General features: G+C 33.6%; 1 pseudogene; it reads right to left on the bottom strand.

Moving 5' to 3' along the window:
* LOC149552284 (alcohol dehydrogenase-like 7) overlaps positions 1-25,883 on the bottom strand; it is a 66,819-nt pseudogene that overhangs the window by 14,689 nt on the left and 26,247 nt on the right.

The raw sequence follows: 25,883 nt of genomic DNA, 5'->3' as shown, positions 1-25,883 counted from the left end.
ATTTGTTGGGATTAAAAAAAATCTTGTATTGCAGTTACAGGGGATGCAGAGGTTGTTCCTGATGAGCGTGTTGAGGTTGAAGCCAATGGGCAAGATGATGTGGTTGGACAAGGTAAAGAGTGGTACAATGTTCTTTAAAACATTAAAGTCTCAATTTTTTGAAAAAAATTAACCCTTTTATTTGTTATTGCAGAGGAATTTCCTTTGCAAAGGATATCAAGTGCATGTTCATGGGTGAGAAGAAATATTGATGATGACAAGGATATGCCTTTGCAACAATATAGGGAAGGACAAAAAAAGAAAAAAAGAAAAAAGAAATGATTCATGTAACTTATTTGATAATGATTGATGTTTATGTATAGATGTTTTATTTATGTTCTATTGAATGTTCTAATGAATCTTATGTTTCAATGTTAATGTGAATGTTCTAATGAAACCAATGTGTTAATGAATGTTATCATGTGATAATTCATGAATGTTACATTTTATTAATATAATGAATGAATTTTAGATGTTCATGAGGAATTTCGATGTGGGGGGGTGGGGTGTGGCAAATAAGCTTTTACCTTCACATGGTTGGCTCTGATTAGTAGATAATATTAAACTATTCTCGAAACCAAGTGAAGCTCAACATTAACCTATGATTGTCTAACAACTAACTGTGTGAATCTCTCAATTTTAGGCAATGTAGAAGGATGCCATAGTCAAACTCATTTATTTATAAAATTTAGTTGCAGTGTATGAAGTATTCAAAAGAATTGCTTACTATGGGATTGCCTCAAATTATTCCTCTCTAAGGTATTATATTGTTTCTATTTATCTGCAATCATGTTTAATTACATTTGATAACTTTTGTTGTAAATTGGGAGACATGAATAATAATTTGAAGAGTGGAAACAAATGATATTAGATCATTCTAAAGTATACATTGATTCATGAAATATTCTCATTATTTCGTTTGAGTGTGGTGATATATTGAATAATATTATAGGGAGGAAGCAGAGGATCCTAAAGTTTGGTTGAAGATTTATCTTCAAAATATGGCCAAATTAGCAAATGAGGCCAACACAATACATCATGTACTTGAACCTATGTTTCATTTTTTTGATAGTGGGAAACACTAGTACCTTTAGAATGGACTTGCACTATGTGTTCTATATGACATGTAACACTTAATGGAGAAAGTAGGTAACATTTATAATTTCACAATTTATAATCCTTGTTGCAAATTACGATATGCAAAAGTCAAACTTCATTGGCTACATCTCTAGCTAGGTTTATATATGATATCTACTGATTTGAATTTTGAACTTTACTTTCAAACTACTTTGGTTAAATTATAATTTATACATGAATATTTCAATTACTATATCCAAATGCCAAGTTCACCTTTTCATTTTAATATTTCATTTTTTTTTGCTAGTTAATTTGTAGGCAATTCTAGTCATTTTGCATTGTCCATGCTCATTAAACATCTTCATCACAAGAATGTTGTACCACTAATGAATGTTTTTAGAAACTTTGGCCAATGTTGAAACTTCAAATTCTTAGATATTTGTAGGGATTGTGGTGAAGTCCTCATTGAATTGATGCTTAGCCAAGAATATTATTAGAATGCTATAGGACTATCACACTTCACATAATATCATAAACATTTACTTGGCAACGTTGATGTCAATGACCTGTTATTATTTAGTGCATTGGAAGACAAATATTATCATATTTATTTAGAACTCGACAATTGACATGCTTTCACGCAAGAATGACATCTTATATGGTGACAGTTACTCAATGGTGTGACTGTGACTTTGTGAATAAGGTTGAGCTTGATTTTTCCTTCATCATAGAATAGACTCATTGATTACCTTCTTTGTCAAGCAAGAACTAAAATTTTTAATGTTCCTTATATTAATTAATTCACACATGCTTCATAGGAGGGTCTATTCATATATTTCCTAGCCTCATGGTTATTTGTCATGTGCTTAGGTTACTCTATGATCTTGCTGACTATTATCTGATTTTGGAGTATAGTCATTGTCTCAAGAAAGAGTAGAAACTCTTGAGATAGTCGAGCTTGTATCAAAAAAATTAATAAAAATTATTTCAAACTCCACAAAACTTTCCATCATAGAAGAGCTATCTCTTTGAATAAATCTTATCTTTCTCTTAACTAGGCTTTGATACCATGTCCATTTAAGATCAGAGTTCTAGTTATTCATCAAGTTTGAAATCGTCAAACACCAAAGTGAGAGAATATTAATAGATTTTGACATCTCTCTTAGCTTTCAAAAATTGGTATAAGTATGTTATGAAGGATACATTTCATGAAAGAACATGTCTCCACGATGTGGAGCCATGTCTGTTCATGGCATGACTTTACTATTAACTAATTAGATCATAACAATGGCCCAAATTAGATTAGTTAACTTTAACCAATATTATTATAAGCTCAGGTCATTGATATGCATAGAAGAAGAATAGATAATATACTCAATCCCTTTCATGTATCAACATTATTGTATTTGATCCTTTCTTGACCAATTCTATGCATGAATATCAAATCATTACAACATAAAAGAATATCTTTTATTTCATGCTCAACCAACATAATTTTCTAGGCACATATTGGAGAAAACTAAACAAAGAGTGGTTCTTTTTCTGTTTCTTTGTCATACAACATATATATAATCTTGAAGAAGAGATGACCAACATTGTACTTGTGCCCTTTCCATATGATAATTTAAACATTTTTAGTCCTTGGAATACCACTTTGTCCATTGGCTAAGTACTAAAATAAGAGTACTGCATTCTAATATTTAGTCATTGTGTTGGCCTCTGATATTTCAAAAATAATGATTCTTTGGTGACTAACATATACCAAACCAATCACAACAATAATGGATTTGATACCAATATGATGCAGAAGGAATTGTGGTTTAACTAACCAAACACATTTTTTCTTAACAAGGTCTTAATGACCATCCAATAGTCTACTCATTAGTGGCCTTCCTAAAGAATCACTTAGGACTTGTCCTCTACCTTCCTAAGGTATCTAACAAGACAATCCAACAATTCTTGGTAGAGTTACAAACTCTCCAACCAAACAAACCTTGAATTTTATTTCTTCCAAAGGACTACCTTTCCACAAGCACTTTACTAACTAGGATATAATCAAATTGGAATTTATCATAGAGAATGAATGTGTTTATATGTTACTTATACCCAACATGTAACCATAGATACTTTGGTTCTTGTCCATGAAAAAATTCATAATCCAATTTGCTGTGTAGTAAGGGCTAAAAGAGAAATGATAAAATTAGCCCTCCTAATGAGGTATTTGAGTTTTTTCTCCTACAAATCCTAAATGACCCCCAAATTAAATTGCATATCTAAAAAATATTTTTAGTCTATGAAATAGTATCAAAGAATGGGAGTTTGGTTTTTCTCCCAACTCCCTTCACCTAGATTGAGCAAGATTAGGCCCAATTTGCAGATTTAGAAAAAACTCACTTCGTAAGCTACTATTGAAAATATTCACTAGACATCTCTATTACTAAGGAAAAAATCATATACGGTCCTTGATGGTATGATTTTTATATGTTTTCATTGTTGGTCAAAACCTTTAAATTATGTTGTATGACATAAGGAGAAGTGTTATTGATATAATTATAATCTGGTCCAACTTCCATTAACTTCTAATATAAATAGATCATGGTATTCTTCATCTTGTATTTACATTCTTACTGTGACATATTTTTAGTTTTCTATTGATTGTTCACCACTATATTTTCCAATTTGCTTCCAATGTTTTCACATCATTCTTTCTTTGTTTCTACCCAATTGTCTATTTGTTCTCATCTCGAATGCATCCTTTTGGTATAGGGTGAAATCATTTGTTAGACAAAGGATTTGTATTTTGTGGAGTAATATGTTTACAAGAACAATAAATAACTCCTTGTGTTGTTGCCATTGTGAAAAAAAAATGCATCTTTGATCTCACACAAAACTTCATCCAATATTTCATTTTATCCCACAAGTTTTTGGGATGAGGAGGATTGTAAAGGAGAACAATTAAAATAAGGAAATTGATAGAAGTATAGAAAAATTTCAATTATTCACATCATAACATTGTTAAATCACTCATCATTAAACATAATGAAAGCTTAAGTCATAACATTAGACTTGAATTGAGATTTCACATGAGAATTGACAATCAAATCAACAAAAAATGCTTCCACTGTCAATACACATAAATCTCATATAACAATTACAATGAAAAAATGCCCAAGGAAACAACATTGTGACCTGAATTCTAGGTAACAACATCAGCTATGTTGTTGTTGAAGGAAAAGATGGTACTGATGAGCTCAAATAATTTTCCCAACAGATTGAGGATAGTAACTTTTGTTGAACTATAAAATGTTACTAGTAAGCTAATCACCAAAAATGGTTCTTAGTAACTCCTGCAGATTGTAATTGTTTTTAATAAAAATAACTTGATGGAAAAACACACGACCTTACATGGCATGGAAATAAATTGAAGACACCATTGATGATTTGGTGGAAGCATCTTGTTAGTCCTTTGCAATGGTCTTGTTGTTGTCTTTTTCTTGTTAAGTTATTTGCTAGATGGTTGGCCCTTATTTTCTTTCAAAAACCCATTTTGTTACATGTTTGCCCCTTTACATGTAGTTTGGCCCAATTATTATCATGTATTCCATGAAAAGAAAATAATAGCCTTTCTAAATGAATTATTGTCAAGGGGGCAAATGCAAGGTTTATTATGGTGACTATTAATCTTAGCATGTGCTCAAATCATCACCTTTTATGCCTCTCACGCTCCAGTTCAAGCAAGATTTTTTTATGTTTATTCTATCTCACTTAAGCTCCTTTGAATTGGGATCTCATGCTATTTATGTATTTTACAAGCCTTTTCTTGGGTTTTTGTTCTTCTAGAAATTTGGTATGTTTAGCAGATTTGAGCTCATACAAACTCTTGGGAAGAATTGTATTGTAGCTTCTATGATTTTAAGTTATAATACATTTAATATAACTTTTGCAATATTTTTGGAAACACATATGACCTCAACTCCCTTCAATATAGCTTAATTTTCAACTGTGATAATTTCAAATATCTTGAAAGCCTCTTTCCCAACATTGCTAATAGTTACAACATTGCTTCATCCACTTTAGTGTCAAGTTGGTCCTATTTTTTCCATCTTCTTTTCAACTATAGAGGGGAGTCTTTGGTTGAGTATAGAGGACAAGAAGAACAATTGGGTCCTTAAGGATTAGCTTGCACCAACAATTTATTTTACATCTTGGATCACTTTTTGTTCTGTGTGGAATTTAAGTTTTTTCTTTTTATAAAATATCTTGTTATCCTAGAGTAGATTAATTGTTAGATATGGTGTAGCATCAAATTTTCTTGTTTAAAATTTTTAATGAGTTTTGTTTACAATTGGATTAGATAGATGTAGATCTAAATTATTGTCGGTAGAGAAAATTTATCTATGCCAAATCATTGTTAAAAGAAAATCAGTCATAGAGCAAGCCAAACCAACCAACAAACAACAACAAAATAGAAATTAGTAAATCAATAAGTTTTCTTTTGAACTGAGAACAATTCCTTCATTCAAGCACTAAAATCAAGATTAACAAGTAGCAAACAAATTTTAATATAAAAGCATTCATTTTTTTGGCCTGAAAGCAATAGGAAAATTTAGTTTATTCAATCATTACTTTGATGCACTTATTTTTCTTCTAGTTCTAATTTATTTACATGTAATTACAAGAAGGGCGAGATTTGTTGTTTTGTTGATTTTCAAATTAGATTTATTTTTTTGGTTGTAAAGTGTTTCCTTTCATGCAAGAATGAATACAAGAACATATAAAAGAAGGCTTTCCTTTCATGTAAAGTCACTCTAACCTGAAATTCCACTTTAATCATTCATCTATGACATCTTCAGATTTTTTTCACTAACATGCAATCTTCCAATGGAAAACATGATCATTGAATTCCTTGATGTGCTAGACCATTCTCACGGCTTGGGTGATATTCTTAGCTTACATGTTCAAACATTCTGTGCACAGTCATGATTGTGGACCAAAATTTTTGAACCAAACCAATTTGTTTTTTATTTTTCGACAAAAATAATTGATTCTCTTGATGAATCATGATGAAAAGGGTCTTTAGGAATGATGAGTTTGGTTCCTGTATGGAGTAAGAGTTGGTCTTTGGAGAATAGACCAACAATAGGTGATCTAAAGGAAAGGGCCAATGTTCTTTTTTTCAACCTTTATGTACACTGAAGATAAAAATGAAATACATCTATGTAATTATTTTTTTAATGTTGATAAAACAAGCCAAGTGAAGATTGTAGATTTGTGTTGAAGTCTCTACACTTGGCTATATGTTTTAAAAATATGATTAGCCTAAAATTGACACTAATTCTCATGAGCAACATTATGCCAACAAAATTGAAACAATTTTTAAAAAGAAAAGTTTAAATCATATGTCCAATTTCATTGAAAGTCACAAAATTTTAGAAAATTCATAACACTGACCTTCAAATAGTTATCAATTTTTGTCTTGAAGATATACTTAATTTTTGATGGATCCACATTGAAAAAGAGTCTAAAACCTACGAGGCTTACCTTAAATGTGGGCATTTGCATTGTAGGTCTGTGCTCCAGTCATGTTGATGGTAGAAGTGTGTTGTAAGTTTAGAACTAGAAAAGATCAAGGGTTAATTTCTTGTTGTTTATACCTAGTTAGTTAATCAACAAGATTGTGAAATACTCCTCTACTAAACCATTGTTTAAAAGGTCCTCCTCCACTTCCTCTTATAGCAACAATTTGTTTTTTAATATTTCAGCATGTCATTGCAATTGTGATGGTCCAAACTGACGGAATGATGTTGGATGAACAACATTTTTGTCACATGGTCGTCGCCATTGTGATGGATAAATCTGATAGATAACTATTGCACCCATGGCACTATTGTTGCAAACTATTGCAATTGTGATGCCAACTCTGATAGATGGTCGTTGACCCTTGAGCATGGGCGTCACTATTGTGATGGCATAGTAAAATTGTCAGATGATGTAATTTTGATGGTGGCCTATTGCAATTACGACAATGTGATGACAAGCTCTTGGCCTTTCCTTTTGCTAAATTGTGATGGATTTTGGCATCCCAATTATGATAGATGAGCTTGTCATCACAATTTGTGATGCCAAAAGTCTAACGCCTATTCGAGGGGAGCCAATTCTTGGTATTGTCATTTGGGCGATTGGAGGCCATCAAAATTCAGGTCCAAATGTAGTAGTGTCACTTGCTAGTTGAAATCTACACGATGCACCACTCCCCACCATTGCTTGTTTAGTTTAGATATATATACATATGTACATGTTCAACTTTTATGCAGATTATAGGTACCAGGCATCAACTTCCCTGAATTGCCAAGATGAGCATGCCCTATCATAGTATCTTAATGGTAAAGAGGGGAGATAGATCTCGAGTCCAAATCCTAAACCTAAGCCAATTTTCCTAGAAAATAGGACAAGTATCTAAGTTATTCACCCTTCTGAATTCATCAAAGTGACATGAATTTGAGATTTTGACCCTTAAGTTTGAATATGTACTGTCTTTCAAATAAGTGTTGGGTCTATTGTGATTTTGAGTTATAATTAAATCAATAAAGAGAATATTAAATGATTTAATTTAACGAAAAAAATTTATAATGAAAATTTAATTTTTATTATATTTAATTAATTGGTAAATTAATTAATAAAATTTTAAAAATTTAATTAAAGTTCCAAATTTGGCGTAATTATATTTATTTTATTTAATAATAATTAATTTAGGAGTTTCATTTTAATAATGAACTTTAAATATTATTATTAGTTAAATTAATAAATATACTTCTAAATACATCTTCTTCTTCTTTTTATCGGTAATAAGATATATTTTATTAATAGCCAAAAAAATACATAACTTCTTTACATCTTTACAAAATATTCGACATGTCTTGTTATCTCTTTACATCTGCTATCTGTGCTTCAGCCATGCTTACAAAATACATTTTCCAAGGGTTAACATCTATACAATTTTGACCTTTCAAAAACATTCCCCTGACCTGAATTACATAATCCGACAAAAACTATATCAAAGAGACTAAACTTCTACAGTGCATCAGCTTTCACAAAATTCGTAGCTTCTTCTGCTTTGCTGATCCACAAAACTACATTATTTGTAATCTGTTGATCCACTGCACCTTACTCGCATGTTGAACGAGTAGCTTCAAAAAACTTCCTTTTCATTACTACCGTGTTTGACACTAAAATCTTTGTAAGGGAGAATGTTCACCCTGCAAGAAAAAAACCAAAAAAATGTTTCAGCCTTCATTCCTTTAAGCTCTGTGCCCTCCTCTAGCTGAACTCTTCTTTCTTGGATAAACCCAGTTCAATGTCCCCCGTTGTCTTTATGCATTAAAATCCAGGATAGCGTCCTTAAGGGAGGTCCATGGTGCTCGACGCTCATTCACATAAGCCTCTTTATCTGAAAACCCCGTAGGCCAATATACAAATGGAACAATGCCTTTCTCCTGCCCTTCCTTTATATCTTCATAACCCTCACTATAGTTGAAGGCCCAGCCCGGGTGAGCCCACTCCAACATGGATTCCATGTTTGGAATGAGGGTGTCTTCAAAGAGTTGTTTCATAACCTAGCCCACAACCTGTTCATGCTCGCCTACCTCTAGACCCCACACCATAGTCATTGCTGCAATGTCAACCTAAAATTTCCACCTATGCTCCGCATCTTGAAAAAGAGGGCCTAGTGTATTCTATAGTGCCTCCACCACTACTTGAGAAGGAAATTTTAACATCTTTTTCAAACGCTAGTCTGCAACATGTTCAAATAGAGCTTTTAGTTGATGCTATGTTTTGAACGTGAATGAGGGTTCCATTGCTCTATTCACCAAACTATTCAGCTACTATTACCACACCAGTCTATCATCCCCCTTTCTTATTTAACTCCAATGCATGCTGATCATTAAAAATTCATTTGTGATGATGACCTCCTTATATTTCTCTATAAATTAAAGCCTGCGTTCTTTCCATTTTAAAAGATTTCACACTCTTGTCCAGATTAGGATTCTTTTAGACATCATGCCATTCCATCTGTCGCATTTATTTGGAATTATAACCTTCCTTACAATTTATATACTTAATAATTTAAAAAGCTCTCCTTGCAAAAATGCTTTTTCTACCCTTAATTTCTCATCATTCATCATTAGAGCCTTTTTGGATAAGATGTCCACTTCTTTATTACCTGCTATTTTAATATGGGTAATTTTATAGTCTTCAAATTTTTGTAATTCTTGCTCTATGAGATTGATAATAGGTTGCAGATGCCATGCATTAACACTAAGTTTGGAAATTTCCTGCACTGTAAGTAAAGAGTCTCCTTCTAAATGTATTCTTTTAACCCCTCTTTGATGGCTATTTGAATTGCTATCAAAGCTGCATGGCATTCTACAATGTTATTTGTGCCATTAGGAAGTTTTTTTGCTCCTACTAGTAAAAAGTGCCCATTACTGTCTCTGAAAACTAACCCAATCCCTAAAACCCTCGGGTTGGCTTTTGCAGCTCCATCAAAATTAACTTTGATCCAACCTTCCTATGGTTTTTCCCATTCAATCTTCTCCTATCTTTCTTTTTTATTGCTTGTAACCAATGCTTTTGAGGGTGATTTAAATCTAATTCCTGGTCAAAATCTTTGCGTAAGCCTGTCTTCTTTTGTAGATGGGATCCTCATTCCTTGTCTTCTTGTCACCGACACACTTAATGTTTCTTTTATTGCATTGATTATTCTGTTTAAGCATCTTCTTAAGCTTTCCTTTTCACCCCTAAAGATCCTCTTATTTCTTTCCTTCCATAACTCTCATATTATCAGGGAAGGAGCTACTAGCCAAATACTTGACAAGGTTGACTTCCCATGTCCCCTTGGCCAGCCATCAAAGGCCTCCCTTAGCAACTATGCTCTTGGGCCTTGCCATTGTAATTTAAATTGAACTATATCCCAGCACTTACTAGCATATTGACATTGGATTAATAAGTGATCTATGGATTCTTCTTGTCTCTCACATAAAGGATATCTAGATGGGCCTAAAATCCATATTTTCCTTAGTTTTTCTGCTATTAGAATCCTTCCTCTATAAGCGAGCCATGCAAAAGCCCCTGCTTTAGGCAGTGCATCCTTATTCTAGCAGAGCTCCTTAGAAAGGAAGCCTTCCTTTCCCATTTTTGCTAAAAGATTATACCCAAGTTTGACTGAATACTTACCTGCTAAAGATCCACACCATACAATTTTGTCTTTTCTGATAGTTAGCAGCACATTCCTTTCCTTGAAGATAAGTTTCATCTACATCTTTTGTTCTTCTATCAAGTCCTCCCTTGTCACATCCTGCCAGCTCCATTCTTTACCATTCAAGCTATCCTTTTCATACATGTAATCTTTAACTAAATTCCCTCACGTTTCTTTAAAGTAAGACTTCACTTCATTAACCTCATTTGTTTTTCCTAGAACAACCAACCCATTCCATGAGTCTTCCCAAAATTTTGTAGTTTTTCCATCCCCTATCTGCCATGATATATGCTTTGTTATCACTTCTCTATAAGATAACATAAACTTCCAAATCGCTGATCCTCTTGGAGGATTCCTAATTGTGAAAATCCTTTGGTCTTCCATAGAATCTAAGTATTTTCCTTTCAAAACTGTAACCGAGTAAAGTTGTGGATTCTCATATATTTCCCATATTAGTTTTGCTCCAAGTGCTTTGTTCATTAAATTCCAATCTCTCAAGCATGCTCCCTCTTCATCCTTGGGTCGACATATTTTTTCCCATGCTAATAATGGAATCTTATTGTCTTCATTGGATCCATTCTATAAAAAATTCCTCATTTTTCGTTCCATTATGCATACCACTTTTTTTGGGATATCCAGGCACATCATAGCAAAGACTAGCATTGCTGAAAGGACTGTTTGGAGCATCAGTATTCTGCCTACTAGAGATAGCCATCTGCCTTTCCAACCTTCCATTTTCTTTTGACACTTTTCAATAAGCTTGTCCCATAACTCTGACTTGTTTCTTCCTACAAAAAATGGGATTCCTAAATACTTATTTGGCATTAGCCCCATTTTTATATTCAGAATACGACAGATTCTGCATTTAACATTCTGAGGAGTATTGAAGAAATTTTTTTTTGACTTTTTCCAATTTATAAATTGTCCTGAAATTTTACCATATAACTCTAAAGTGTCTTTCATCACCTTTGCTTCCTCTTAACTTGCTACACCTACTAAGAAAGTATCATCCACAAATTATAAGTGTGTGAGAGGTTCGACTGTTTTTGTGATTTTTAACCCCTTCCATTGACCATGTTCTCTTTTTTTTTTAATCAACCTCCCCAACACTTTTGCCATGATGATAAAAAGGAAAGGTGATAATGGATCCCCTTGTCTAATATCCTTATCCTATTCAAAAAAGCCTTGTGGGCTCCCATTAATCAAGACTAAGAAACGAGGAGTTTGAATACAACTTCTTACCCATTGGATCCATTCCTTGCTAAAACCAAATCTGCTTAGCACTTCCAACATGAAGCCCCTATCTACCTCATCATATGTTCTTTGAATATCTAGCTTGACCATCATTTTTGTGATTTTGAAGTTTGAATGGTGTGCACTACTTCATGTGCCACAACTACCCCTTTGAAAATCGATCGCCCTGGCATAGAACCACTCTGCTCTATAGAAATAATCGAGTTAAGCACCTGCTTAAGTCTATTTGCCATCACCTTTAAAATGATCTTATAAACTATGTTACATAATGAAATGGGTCTAAAGTCATAATAAGTTTGTTGAGTTTCCTTCTTTGGAATATGGGCTATAAAGGTATTATTGAAATCTTTCAAGATGAAACCACCTTGCCTTGATTCCTCTACTACTTCCCATAAATCTTTAAGAAAAATATTACTCAATTTTTGAAAGAACATAGCTGGAAAACCATCGAGACCTGGGGCTTTGTCCCCTCCTAGCCCTTTCAAGGCTTGAACTACTTCACTTTCATTAATTAGCCCTATAAGAGCTTTGTTTCGGGCTTCAGTAATCATTGCTGGAATGTTATTCAGAACCTCCTCAATCTCTGAGTTATCCCTTTCTTCTTGTTGTTCTTTATGTGAAAAAAAAAATAGCTTCCTTATTTATTTCCTCAATGTCTTTCTTCAAATTCCATTCATATCTTGGATTTCATAGATTCTATTCGTTGCTCTTCTAACTTTCACCGAGTTATGAAAGAAAGTGGTATTTCTGTCCCCTTCTTTTAGCCACACTTCCCTAGATTTCTGCCTCCAAAAAGTCTCTTCTTTATTTAAACAAACTTCCAATTCCTTCCTCAATAATTTATCCAACTTGAAATCTTCTTCAAACATTCCATTTTCTATAACTTTGAGGCTTAGAATTTTTAACTTCTCTTCAACATCCTTTTCTTTATCAAAAATGTTACCAAAATGCTCACGGTTCCAAATTTTAAGTTGTTCCTTTAGATATTGCAACTTTTTAAAGAAAATAAAAGCTTTATTACCTTTTCTCGGAGGGGCCTTTTTCCACCAATCCTCAATCATCTTTGAGAAACCTTCAGTTTTCATCCACATTACTTCAAATTTAAAGGGGCATCTATCCAACGTTTTTTCATCTTGAATCTGAAGAAATATAGGAAAATGATCTGAGCCTTGGTAAGGGAGGATTTATGCATCACAAGACCAAATTGCCTCTGCCCAATTTCCTGCCACTAAAAACCTATCCAGCTTTTCAGCTATATGCACGAATCCTTCTCTTCGATTGGTCCATGTGAAATCACCTTTTTTGAATTTTATATTTATTAATCCATTGTTATTGACAAAAGCACTGAAATCTTTTGACTTTCAGATCCATCCTTTCCCCCCTTTTTTGTCTTTTGGATTAAAAATGGCATTAAAATCCCCTCCTAAAATAGTCACCTCATTGCCCATCTCCTGCACTTTCTCAGCCAAAGATTGCCATAATATTCTCTTCTGAGCATTATTATTTGGACCATAAACATTTATCATCCTAAAGAAGCAATGAAGATGTTTGACATAAACCTTTTTCCATTGCCAGTTTGCATTTGAGAAACTCTCCAAAATAGATATTATTTCTGATTTCCAAAGAACTGCTAGACCTCCAGAAGCACCCTCTACTCCTGTCAGCATACATTCCCATCTCCTGAATTTGTTTTTAAAACTACCAAAATCTTCTTCTTTGATCTTAGTTTCCTAAAGAAAAACAAGATCCGACTTCGATTGATCAAGGCACCTCTTGATCAATCATATCTTGTCAGGGGCATTGTAGCCCCTAACATTCCACGATAGTGTTTTCATGGATCCCAAGAAAAGGCTAAACCTTTTCCTGATCTCAATATTTTGGTTTTTCTTGCTTCTTTGCCTACCATTTCCAGCTTGACACTGATAGGTTTTGGTCCTCTTTTACCTTGCCTACCAACATGAGGCTTCTTCTTTTTGGTGTTGGTTTGTTCTAATGATCTCTCCTCCATTATGCCTGGCTCCTCTGTTAAGCCAAGGTCATTTAAAAGATCCTCTTCTATGGGTGACACCTCCTCATCCTTACCACTATAGCTATCCAAAGTTTCCTCAAAGGATTCACTTAAATTCCTACTTGGGGAAACTTCAATGTCTTTAAACACTAACCCCTCATCTTCTAAGATAATCTTACCACTTGGAGAATTATTCAAACCTACCTTTTCTCCTAATATATTTTGTTGATCATGCATTTCTATCACTTCATTCTAAAAATCTAACCTACCCCATTTGTCAAGAGAGTTTACCTTCCCTTGTGGATCCCTACCTGCTAACTGGATGTCTCCTAGCTCATTGTTTGCCCTCGGAACTAACACTTCTTCCCATGGAGTTTCCCTTATCACTTGAGTGGAGTTTTCTTTTTCCCCCAAAATATCAATTATATCTTCTCTACTCTCCATACCCCTTTCCTCAATTCCCCTCTCTTTAGGAAGTTCCTGATTATCCTTAAAATAACTAGTGGGGGTTTAGTGGTTTGCTTGTAGATCTTGCAACATCTACCTTCCAACTTTTCAAATCATCTAGGAGCTTGTCTACCTCCAAACCTTTCCCTTTCCAGTTCCTAACATTCATGTCTATCTCTAATTTAGAGCTATTTTCCTCTCCTTCCCATATTTCAATCTGTTGCTTCCAAACTCCATTTTTTGTGCTTAGATTGATGAAATCTAGGCATGGGTTTCCTTCCTTTAAAAGAATTAAGAGCCTCGGATGGGAAGATGAGTCTATTTTATTTAGGACCATCTCTGAACTTACATAATCTCCTATTGTGTTACCGATTTATTCTAGCACCTTCTCTCCCCAATATTCTGTTGGTAGGTTTTGAAGATTGACCCAAATAGGGAGAGACTATATTTTTTCTTTTCTCGAGTCAAAATTTGGCCTCCATTCCTTGTTAATGATACCCTTTCCCTCCAATAAGTAAGGACCATTGCTTATTATGGCTTCTTTGTTTTCTCTACATGGTGTTAATCTGATATAGAAACCATTCATAAGGGTTTTTAATCTGCATTCCACCCCCCATAAAGATTTGCAACCCATCCTAACAGTTCTAACCGATGGCCATGAACCCAGCCATTTAAAGAAGAAGGCTTTCTCTCTCGAATCTTTAACAGATTCATTCAAGCTATCACTATTAATACAGATAATAGAATTACCTCATAAGTGACATTGTCTTCTAAGATGTGGGTTGGCTCTTTCTCTTCTAGTTTCTCCCCTATTGCTACTTCCTCTGTTTACTTCGGTCTGTAAAACTTATGGGCAATCTTTGAGTAATCAAACTTATCAAACCATTTGTAGAAAAGATCACTCCCATTCCTCCCATTTCCCCATTTCCATTCATTCCTTCCATTCATCCTTATTTGTGGAGGATAGAACCATCCTTGTTCCTGGTAAGAGGGAAATGTTGGATGCCCTCCATTCCTCCTGAAGTAGTTCATTGGCCATTTTTGACCAAGTTGGTTCCCATAAGACCAGCCTTCATGGTGCCTGAAAATCGAGTATCTCTCTGTATCTTGTCCATCAAACCTCCTTCCTAAGGCTGTTGATCATTGCCCCCATCGTTCAAATGTCTGGTGCATCCACTCCCGTTCCATTTCTATTCTAAATACATCTTGTTATTTAATAAAAGCAAGAGAGAATAAATTAAATAAAGTTTATTTTAATTAAAATGTGAAAAGTTTGCACATGAAATTAAAATAAATTAAAATAGTAAAGAAAATGTTTTACATGTTCATAAAATTGAAACCCTAAAGGAGAAAACTCTTTATTAAGAAATTAGAGCTCAATTCTCCACACATAGGTTTGGAGGAACAAATTTCAAAAAGGGATTCGAGAGAGGGGAATTCTTGCAACTTTCGAGAGTTTGTCTGGTTGGGATCAAATCAAGGTAAAAAATTTGTTGAAATTATCACAATAGATTATTTCAGATTTTCACTCTCTTTTTTTCATGCTTGTTTATGGATCTTGTTTCAGAGATTGATTTTGGTTGAAACCCTTGTTTGAAAAATGATCGTTATTCATTATTGTATTGTCTGTGAGAGAAATTAATTGAAAAACTCTTATTGGAAAAGATGATTTTTTAGAAAATTAAGATCGGGATAGGGTTTGAAAATGAAAGCCAGATTTTAATTGGATAAATTTGATTGTTACAATTATTTCCTATCAGATCTACAAGCAAATTTTTTTAAAAAAAATTATAATTAATTACCACATTAATAAAAAAAATTACTACAATAATTTGTTTGGTTTTTGTTTTTGTTTTTTTTAAATCGGTAAACAGCCAAGGCCATGGTTAATTTTATTAATTAAATAAAAAAATACAAGCTGTCCACCATTCTGACGAGCACTGGTAGGAAAAAATGGGGAAAGAAAACCTCTAGTCTTGCCCGTGACTAAAGTCCTATATTATGCATAAATAAAAGAGGCATACCCTAGTGAATTACAACATTAGAGTAATACAAATTTAAATTGAATCTTTCATAAGGTCTCAGAATTGAGAAGGGAGTGGTAACCAAATAACTGTTTGCAAATCACTGCAATCAACAAAGCATTAGGGGTTAGAGGAATAAATAATCCATCACTATCTTAAAACAAAATCTAGAGGACCAGTCCAAGTTAAAAATTATTTATTTATAAATAATGGGTTTAATTATAATTTTAATTTGAATCATAATATTAATAATTATTTTATTCTTGCTTATTTCTTTTTTCTTTTTACTAAGTTGATCTTTTAAGATAAAAATGAATAATTAAAAAGGTAAAATATGTATATCATGACATTTTATCGTGATTAATGTAATATGTATTAATAATAATAATGCGTGTCAGTTAAGAATTATTATATGAATAAAAAACTTAAAGGGGGAGCAAATCGATACCAAATTTATGCGAAAGAGACGTTCTAATAAAACTTTTAAAGTGAAGAGAAGGGTAAACTGAAACACGCGTATCATATTCACTGTTTGATGTGAATGCACTGAATTTAAAAACTGATTACCACATATCCAGGAGGCACACAAATAAAATTGTTTCATCCTAATTATAGTTTTCCATGATAACAAATGATACCAAACCATAGGTTGCAACTGAAACCATGAAACAAGGCAAGAATGTTAGTACTTAATATTATCTTATATTATAAGTTTTGAAATACACAGTATTGATTCACCACTGATAAAGTAGAAGAGGGCACTATTGTAATTTTTCCTACAAAAATAGTTTTAACTGTTAAAGCCGATAAGGCTTTCTACATAAGGCATCTTACTACTAATATAATGCAATAACCAAAATTTTGGGCATTGAAAACATACAAAATTGCCCATATTACATGAGTATATCATATTTTCTTAAAAACCATTATAATTTTTGTAGCTTCATGCAAAGAGGAGGCTTTTGAGCTTGGAGAGAATTCGTATGTTGTTCTTCCCCTACTAGTTTTGTCATAATTGGGCAAACAAAATTCCACTTCTTCCAAGTTAGAAAAATCTACATCTGGATGAATGTAGGCATCATATGCCCTCAAATAATTGATTAACTAGTCCCTACCATCAACAATTCCCCTCCACCTTAATAGGAAGTTGATGCTCAGTTTCATTCTCGGCCATTCATAGAAGAACTTAACATTATCCCTAATTACCAAGCATGGTCACCTTGGACTCCTACCTATTTCTGGACTATCTATTTCAAATTCCATGTCGTAGTCAGGAAGGGGGATGTGAAGCCTAGCATCAATGTTGGCTGCTGCAATTTCCAACCCTACTAACCAACAAGGATCAAAAATATTATGGGTAAGTATAATGATGTCCCATTTTTCCACCCCAGCCCTGGCTGAACATCCTACCCAAAGCCCTACTATGTCACTATTAGTCCTCCAAGAGTATTCATAGCTAAAAATCCCTTCACCTAAGGCCCGACTAACAACAACCCAACTCATATCATCTAATGGTCGGAGAAGTCGATTCCATCTCTCCAATTTTATCGGCCCACAAAATACCATTGTGCAATTTTCAAAGGCATGAAAGAGACTAATGTTTGAATCCATGAGACCTAAACTAGACCTCAACCTATGACTTTATCGAAATCAGTCGCTTTCCATGATAAGTGAAAATGAATCTCAAAATCACTGATATATAGGGGCGAGAGAAAATTCTAGATGCGAAATAATGGTAATGACATCCCAATGATAAAAAAAGTGCCACTCAAATTCATCATGGGGATAATAATCACTCAAAAGTAAGATTTCATAATATTAGGTACTCTGCCCAAGTCATACGAAATCAATTCACATGCAGGAATATGATAAGTTTGAAGGATTCAACCATAATTAAAGATCAAAAATATGATTAAAAGATAGGATATTAAAACTATCGGTTCCCAAATTAGCTAATTTATTAGCCTCCTTATTTCCTTCTCTGAAGATATGCAAGAATCTTACTTCTTTGAATGCAGAGAGCGATTTCATGATATTTTCTAATTTTGAATTTAAAACCCAATTTGGGGTTACTCCTTTTCTGAGAGCATTAATAATACTTTTGGAGTCCCCTTCAATCATTAACTTTTTAATTTTGAGTTTTACACTAAGATTAATACCTTCCTCGACTGCTTCCAGTTCTATAATATTATTCGACACCTTTTCTAGTGGTTTGGATCTTTCTACTAAAAAATTACCAAACTCATCTCTAATTAAACATCTAATTCTTGCTCCATCAAAATTCAAATTTTTCCACCCTGGCGGTGGGGGTTCCCATTTATAGGTTAATCTGGCAAGATTATTCTTCTTTTTATAATATAGGGGGGGTTAATTAGCAATGTCCATTTTTTTAATTTTAGCATCCCAATCAGAGAAGGATCCTTCTTCTCTCAATTTCTTCCTGAGATCACTATTCATCACTTCCAAAATAGCCACTTCTATTTTAGCATAAAAAGCTTGCTCAGATAGGCTATGGTCTAGAAAAAATTGTCAATTTTGTTCTTTCCAAATCTCCCATAAAGCTATTGCTGGAGAAATATTCCAAATTTTACCATAGATTCTCTTGGAGACATCTTTAGGCCAGCCTAATAAGTGATCTATCCAATTGCTAGCTAACAGGGAGATCCAATTCAATTTACTTTGGAGCCATCTCCAACAGTCCTATGTTACTTTGCATGCATATAAGATATGGTCAAAATTTTCTTCTGCCTCTTTACAAAGAATACGTCTTGAAAGTCCTTCAAATCTGGTGTTAATATTCTTTTCTGCATAGCTACCCAGAGGAACATTCCTACTTTAGGAAGGCTGGCCGGATCCCAACATAAATCCATAAGGAGGGTGTTAACTTCCCATTTTTATGAATTGGTAATCATTCTATATCTGTCCTTAAATTTATAACATCCATGTTTTGAAGCTGCCCAAATAAGTTTATCCTCCCTATCTTTGATTGTAATAGGTCAATTTTTTAGAATGAGTTCCAACTTCTCCCTCTCTGACTGGTTAATACCATCTTCAAGTAACGGTTTCCATTTCTATTTTTAATCCATTTTTGTATCAGATTCTTCTATATAATCTTTCACTTTAGTTCCATGAAGGATTTTGAGGAGCGATATTACTTCAAGTGAAATGTCTAAACTATTAAGAGGGGGGTTTCTATTCTACGAGTCTTCCCAAAATAAAGCATCATCTCCATTCCCTATGTCCCAAGTGAGGTACTTGGAGATCAATTTTCTATAGTTAACTATGAAATTCCATCCTACAGAACCTTTGGGGGGGGTGGGTTTGATTCTGAAACATGAAGTTTTGTCTAAAGGGTTTAGGTATTTTTGAAATAGAATTTTCATCCATTTCCTATCTCTCTCTTGATATAATCTCCATACTTGTTTAACCCCAAGGGCTTCATTTTGCCATTCTAAATTTTGATCCCTAGACCACCAAATTCTTTTGGTTTACAGATTTTACTCCAACTGATTAATGTTGCTTTTTTCTTATCCTCTAATCCATTCTAAAAGAAGTTTCATAGGTTACTTTCCAAATTTGAGTTGATACTTTTGGGGGAGATGAGAGCAAGAAAGTTGATAGATAGGAATGGTCGATAACACTGCTTTGATATTAGTCATTGTTCTGACCTTTTTTAACCACCTTCCTTTCCATGATTTTGTTTGGTTGTCAATTTTCTTGAGAATATCTTCCCATCCTGGGTTGATATAATTGCTTTTATCGAGATAAATCCCTAGATATTTAAATGGAAAATTGCCTTTTTTGAATCCTAGTTTTTTTATAGATTTGATCTTCAACTTCCTCATAAGTATTGAGAAAAAAGATTTTTGATTTTCTAGCATTAATCATTTGCCCTGATGCTTTAGTGTATGAGTCTAGAATATGTTGAATATGATCTACCTCTTGTATACTGTTGATTCCAGCAAGAATGGTGTCATCAACAAATTGTTGATGGGTGGTATTTTCTACTTCATTTGTGACTTTTACCCCTTTAATTTTCCTTTCCAATTGCGCTTCTTTAATTGTCCTTCTGAAAGCTTCTACCATAATGATGAATAGAAATGGGGAAATAGGATCTCCTTGTCTAATACTCCGAGATATGTTAAAGAAACCTTTCGGGGTACCATTAATGAGGATTGAAATTTTGAGAGTTGAAATACATTGAAAAATAATGTTGACCCATTGTTTTGAGAAGCCAAAGGCCTCTAACATTTTACAAAGAAATCTCCAATCTACCTTATCATAAGCTTTTTGAATGTCCAATTTGAGTAACATATAGGCTTCCTTATTTTTAATAGCCGAGTGAATAGTTTCCTGTATAATAAAAATTCCATCTAAGATAGATCTACTAGGAACAAATCCAGTAAATAGTGTTACATAATGCAATAGGCCTAAAGTTCCCTGGCATCATGCCTTCATTTTTTTGGGGGATGAGTGTCAAAAATGTGTGGTTTATTTCAGTTAGGATAGAACCTCCATTATGTGTGGCTTCCAAGGCTTTCCATAACTCTTCTCCTAGAATGTCCCAACATTGTTGAAAGAAGAAAGCTTGAAAGCCATCTGGACCCGGTGATTTGTCTAGGTTCACACTAAAGAGTGTAGTTTTAACCTCTTGTAGAGAGAAAGCTTCAGAAAGGAATTTATTATCCTCTTTCATAATCAGCCTGGGTATGTGTTTTAACATTTCTTCTTAAGCTGTTATGTTTGAGGAATTGTAATTATTAAGCGTGTTACTGAAGTACTTGATGAAAATGTCTGCAATTTCTATAGGGTTTTTTATTTGCTCCCCCTCTAAATTCTTGATTTTTAAAATATTAATATAGTTTCTGTTAGAAATAGTGCTATTGTGATAAAAATTGGTGTTGCGGTCCCCTCCTAGGAGCTATTTTTCTCTGGATTTCTATCTCCAGAATTTTTTTTCTTTAGCTAGAATTTCTTCATGTTTTATTAAATATTCTTTTTCTAGAAGAAAGGATTCATTGTTCATTCCTTTTTTATAATTTCTTTATTTAGCTTACTAATTTTTTCTTCAATTTCTACTTTTTCTTTAAATATATTTTTAAAATGATGATTATTCCATTTTAATATATTTTCTTTAACATATTTTAGTTTTGAGATCAGGCAAAACATTTTAGAACCTTCAAATTGTTCCTCCTACCACCATTCTGTGACATGATCCATGAAAGCTTTGTCCTGAAACCACATTTTCTCACATTTGAAGGGATTCCTGCCAATTTGCTCTATTCTTTGATCTCCAATTTTATTGGGAAATGGTCTGATCCAGCCATAGGAAGGATTTCTGCATTAACCATCTTTTCCAACCTGAGCTCTCCTTTGAGGAGAAATCTATCCAATCATTATGCTATATAACAAAATCCTTTTCTTCTGTTAGTGCAAGTATAGATACCATTTTTTGTTTTGATATCCATAAGTGAATCTTTTTTAATCTAGTTTTTGAAGTCTTCCATAGATTTGCATACTTGATTATTTCCTCCTTATTTTTCTTCCTTAATTAAAACTGCATTAAAATCTCCTCCTATAATAATAGTTTCTAGGAATGCATTGATTTCTTCCTAGACTACTAGCTTCCATGTAGGTAGTGAAGGCCCATATACATTAATTATGATAGTTTGAAGATTCGTTTCAGTGCTGACAATTATTGCTCCCATCCAATTTGTCTGGGAGGAGAGTAATTCTATACTGATTTGCCAAGAATTCCATATGATTCTCAATCCTCCTGATGCTCCCTGAGAATGTTGTAACTCAGCTTTCCATTTGTGCAATTTTTGAATTAATTTCAATCCTTCTTCTTTATTAAGTTTAGTTTCTTGTAATAATGTAATATCAAAATCAAATAGGGTGAGGTTACGCTTAAGCAAGTGCTTTTTGCTAGGGGTGTTAAGACCCCCTAGCATTCCAGTTAGTTATCTTCATTACTCCTTGGGAAGGAACTTCCCCTTCCCATTGTGTTATAGATAAAAAATCTCGGTTTGCTCCTTTACCTATGTTGTTGCCTGTCTTAGTTATTTTATCAATTTCCTTCCCCTTTTCTGCTTTGATTTAGCACACATGGGAGTCTTCAAACCTTCTCGATTCTCTGTTATGCCTATTCTTTCAAGATTTTGCTCTTTTTCCACCTTTTCTACAGTTGTTGATTCCTTACCTTCCTAGTTTTATTCTGAGATGATTTCTTTGATCAATAGATTACTAATTTGTTGTTCCTCTTCATTAATGTTCTGGTTTTTCCTTGACTCTTTGACCTCTGCATTTCTATTTTCTTTAATAGGACTACTTACTGTCAAATTCCACCAGATTTTGTCTATATCAATAGAGGGAAGTGTCTCTCTCAGAGCTTTGTCAGTTTCTCTTGAATCTAATGCAAACATGTCCTGCCCATTACTAGAGGTTTGCCAAAATTTATACCTTTTCTTTTTCCCTTTTTTTCTAATTGTTATATTACTCCATTGAGCAGAATCTATTGATGGTATGATAATTTCTTGCTTTATGTTATCCCTATGAGAGACAATTTCTTGGAGGACTTCTGTGTTTTGCTCAACTCTCTTTTGTTCTCTTTGTTCTTGTTAGAATCTGAAAAGATTAATAACCCAGAAAACTAGTGCAAAGAGTAAATATCTAAACTATGAATGCAAATGATACAAAATCAAAATAGCATCATAGAGTTAGTCTCCAAGAGAGTAATGCAAATGCTGGAAGCAAAATAGCATTAAGGGGATGCAAAACAAGAGATGCAAATACAAGCCAGGTAGCATGCTTATATAGGCTAGGAAGAGGGAGGAGGTGGCAACACCAACCAATGAGGAGCAACCATCTATCAGACTAAAGATAGAAAAGTATCTTCCCAAGATAGCTAATGGATGCTCACATGTAGGAAGGTGACACCTCACAACCATTCACCTAATAAGACATGCTTTATTAACCTAAGCGAGATTATTAAAAGTGTAGGAAAAACCTAGCAAAATAGGAAAAATAAAAAATTACACTAACAGTTCTTAATGCCAGACGTGATTTATTTCTTTCTCATTCTTCTGATCTTCTATTTGAATATCACCACTTCCTGATGTCTCTCCTATTTCAGTAGTTTTTATTTTCTTTCGTTTATGCTCCCTATGAAGTTCTTTCGCTAATAGACTTTGATCTATTAGGTCGATTTGGATTAAGAGAGCTTCATGCAACAATTTATTTAAATTCAATATGTTCAAGTCCATTTCATCTATGACTTCCTTTTCCAGTTAACAATCCAAACAATTTTTGAATTTGTTTAATGAGTGCAGATAATTGATGTTTTCCTTCTTGTCAGCTTCCAACATTTCCTTTGATACCTCTCCAATGTCTATCACGTCTTCCTTGCTTTCTGGTATACCTTCCTTGTTAATATTTGCTACTTGTCCCTCAACCAAACATTCTCTAGAACTTATAGTTTCGCTGATTATATCTTCCATCCTTATGGATGTTTTGCCAGTCCTCTTTTTAAAGTGATTTTATATATATTTTTGGTAAGTTTGAATCTACAATTTTATTAATGTCTAAGGAGAATTCTTTGAAGGTTAAATTATAAATAGATCTATTAGTAATGATTTTTCTATTCACTGAATTTTGGTTTGTTTTGACCAAAACCCTAATTTTATTAACTTTGTTGATATTATCTTCGAAGCTTATTACTGTTCCTAATGAATTACCAATTTTTTTAATGGTCGATTCTTCCATTAATTCTACTGGAATCTCTATGCTCTCCATCCATTTTATAGATTCAGTATTTTCAATGTAGTTTTTTATGAAAATTTGGTTGCCAAGCTATGAATTTAATGTGATGGCCTGTTGGGCGTTCATTTTGCATGAGGTCAACAACATGAATCCATAGTGTAATTACTCTCTTAAAAAGAAAATCTTTTTAAGGATCCACTCCAAGGTTTAGTTTTTGTCTTGCGACGTACCAAAATCCGCTCAGTAGAAGATAAATGTGAGTGTTTACGAGGAGGCCTTTGCTAGTTTAAAAAAAAAAACTCTTTTGTCTTGGAATCAAAGTAAAATCTGTTTGCAGTCTCAAAATATCACACCAAAAGAACAATATTTTTGTATTTTCTATTTTTTCAATGAATGCAATTCTAACAATGCATCTACTATGAGGTCCTATTCTAACAGGGGGTTAGCAAAGAAAATAATGAAACTGAAAGAAAATAACATGAAATCAAATAACTTGAAATTGAAATTCCTAAATAGACATAAGCTACAGAACACAACATGTTGCGAGTTAAACCTTCGAAGAAATCGGTAGGAAACCAATGAAAACAAGAGCAACGCTTCCTAGAATCCACAAATGCAATCATCAATGAGAATCTTTAACAAATCGAATGATGTTTCACTCTTCATCAAATCACAAGGCCACAGAAAGTGCGCTCATGCAAGACAAAAAGTTATGTAGACACAATCGGGTGATCTCTTCTCAAGCTTGTTATGTCAACAGAATTCATATATCTGTAGCAAACACTAGAACTAAAAGATCGTACAACCAAAAAAAATGCAATAAACCTTTGGCTCAATCACAATCTCATGAATAAAATTCACAAAACAATGAAACATTCAGGCAAGAATAACTACACTTCAAATGCTAACACCAAAAGCATAACTTTATTGCATAATAATAGTAGCCTTTTTTACATTTTCCAATGGGGTATTTATAAGAAATCTTCTCCTTAATTTGTGTTGAGAGTGAGAGATATCTTGATGCAATAAAATGCTTTTAAAATATTAAAACAAACTAAATATATACAAACTGGTAATCTAACCGGTGCTTAGAGGGACTCCATCCATATTTTATTCATTAATTAGATGCATGAGCCCTTTACATGTCAAAAAAAATGAAAGCATGAGAGAGAAAGTAGGAGGAAGCCATTAGTCAAAGTGGAAGTGCATGGAGACACTAAAAATAGAAGTTGGCCCTTCACTTGATGTGTGTCGAAGTTAACTTGTCGTCAAAATGCGCTCCCATTGCATGGAAAGTGTTATTTTTGGAACTGGCAGTTAACTGTCGGCGCACCTCTAAATTGTGAAGCTACATGAAAATGTGAACCTACGAACCTACATACCTGTGGAGCTACGGACCTGCGTACCTGCGGACTTGCGGAGCTCAATTCGCTAAAAAATCAAAGTTCTCAATTTTGAAAACGGTTTCTGGGTTTTGCTCAAATGAGGTTTTAGATCACTTTTTGTATATGCTCCATGCCCCTTTCTGATTATTTACACCCTCTTTATAGCCAATTACTTCCATAAACTTGCACTCCCTCTACTTCTTCAATCGAAAATCTCAAGGCACCTGCATTGAATCTTGTCCCTAATAGCTGCATAAGATGAGGAACCTCATTTGCTTTATGTGTCCAACCTCTGTATCTTTAACCTTTGTCTTCTCTCCACCTGTACAATCCTTCCCAGTGAGAAACGAAGTGATCCAGATTATCCAAGACGATCAAATGTTTGAAACTTTTTCATATTTTTTTGCAAATTTTCTTAGGCATTTTTAAATGACCTTTTTGGAGGTATTTTGCTCAAAATTTCAAGTTGGAACCTTCGTCGGTCCCTAAAATTGGACAGTCGAAGGCTCACTGTTTTAGGGAGTGAAATTAGATCTTCAGTTCTTCTTTCCAACAGTGTAAGCGGTTCTCAATTCTAAGGCCCAAGTCAAAAGTTATGACCTTGACAAGTTGAGGATGCCATTTTTACCTAC

The sequence above is a fragment of the Cupressus sempervirens genome, chromosome 6 (assembly GCF_028749045.1).
Source record: "Cupressus sempervirens isolate cs-2001-9-10 chromosome 6, ASM2874904v1, whole genome shotgun sequence".
Taxonomy (NCBI): Eukaryota; Viridiplantae; Streptophyta; class Pinopsida; order Cupressales; family Cupressaceae; genus Cupressus; species Cupressus sempervirens.
The sequence above is the reverse complement of the archived record's forward strand: the minus strand, read 5'-3'. Positions and strand labels throughout refer to the sequence as shown.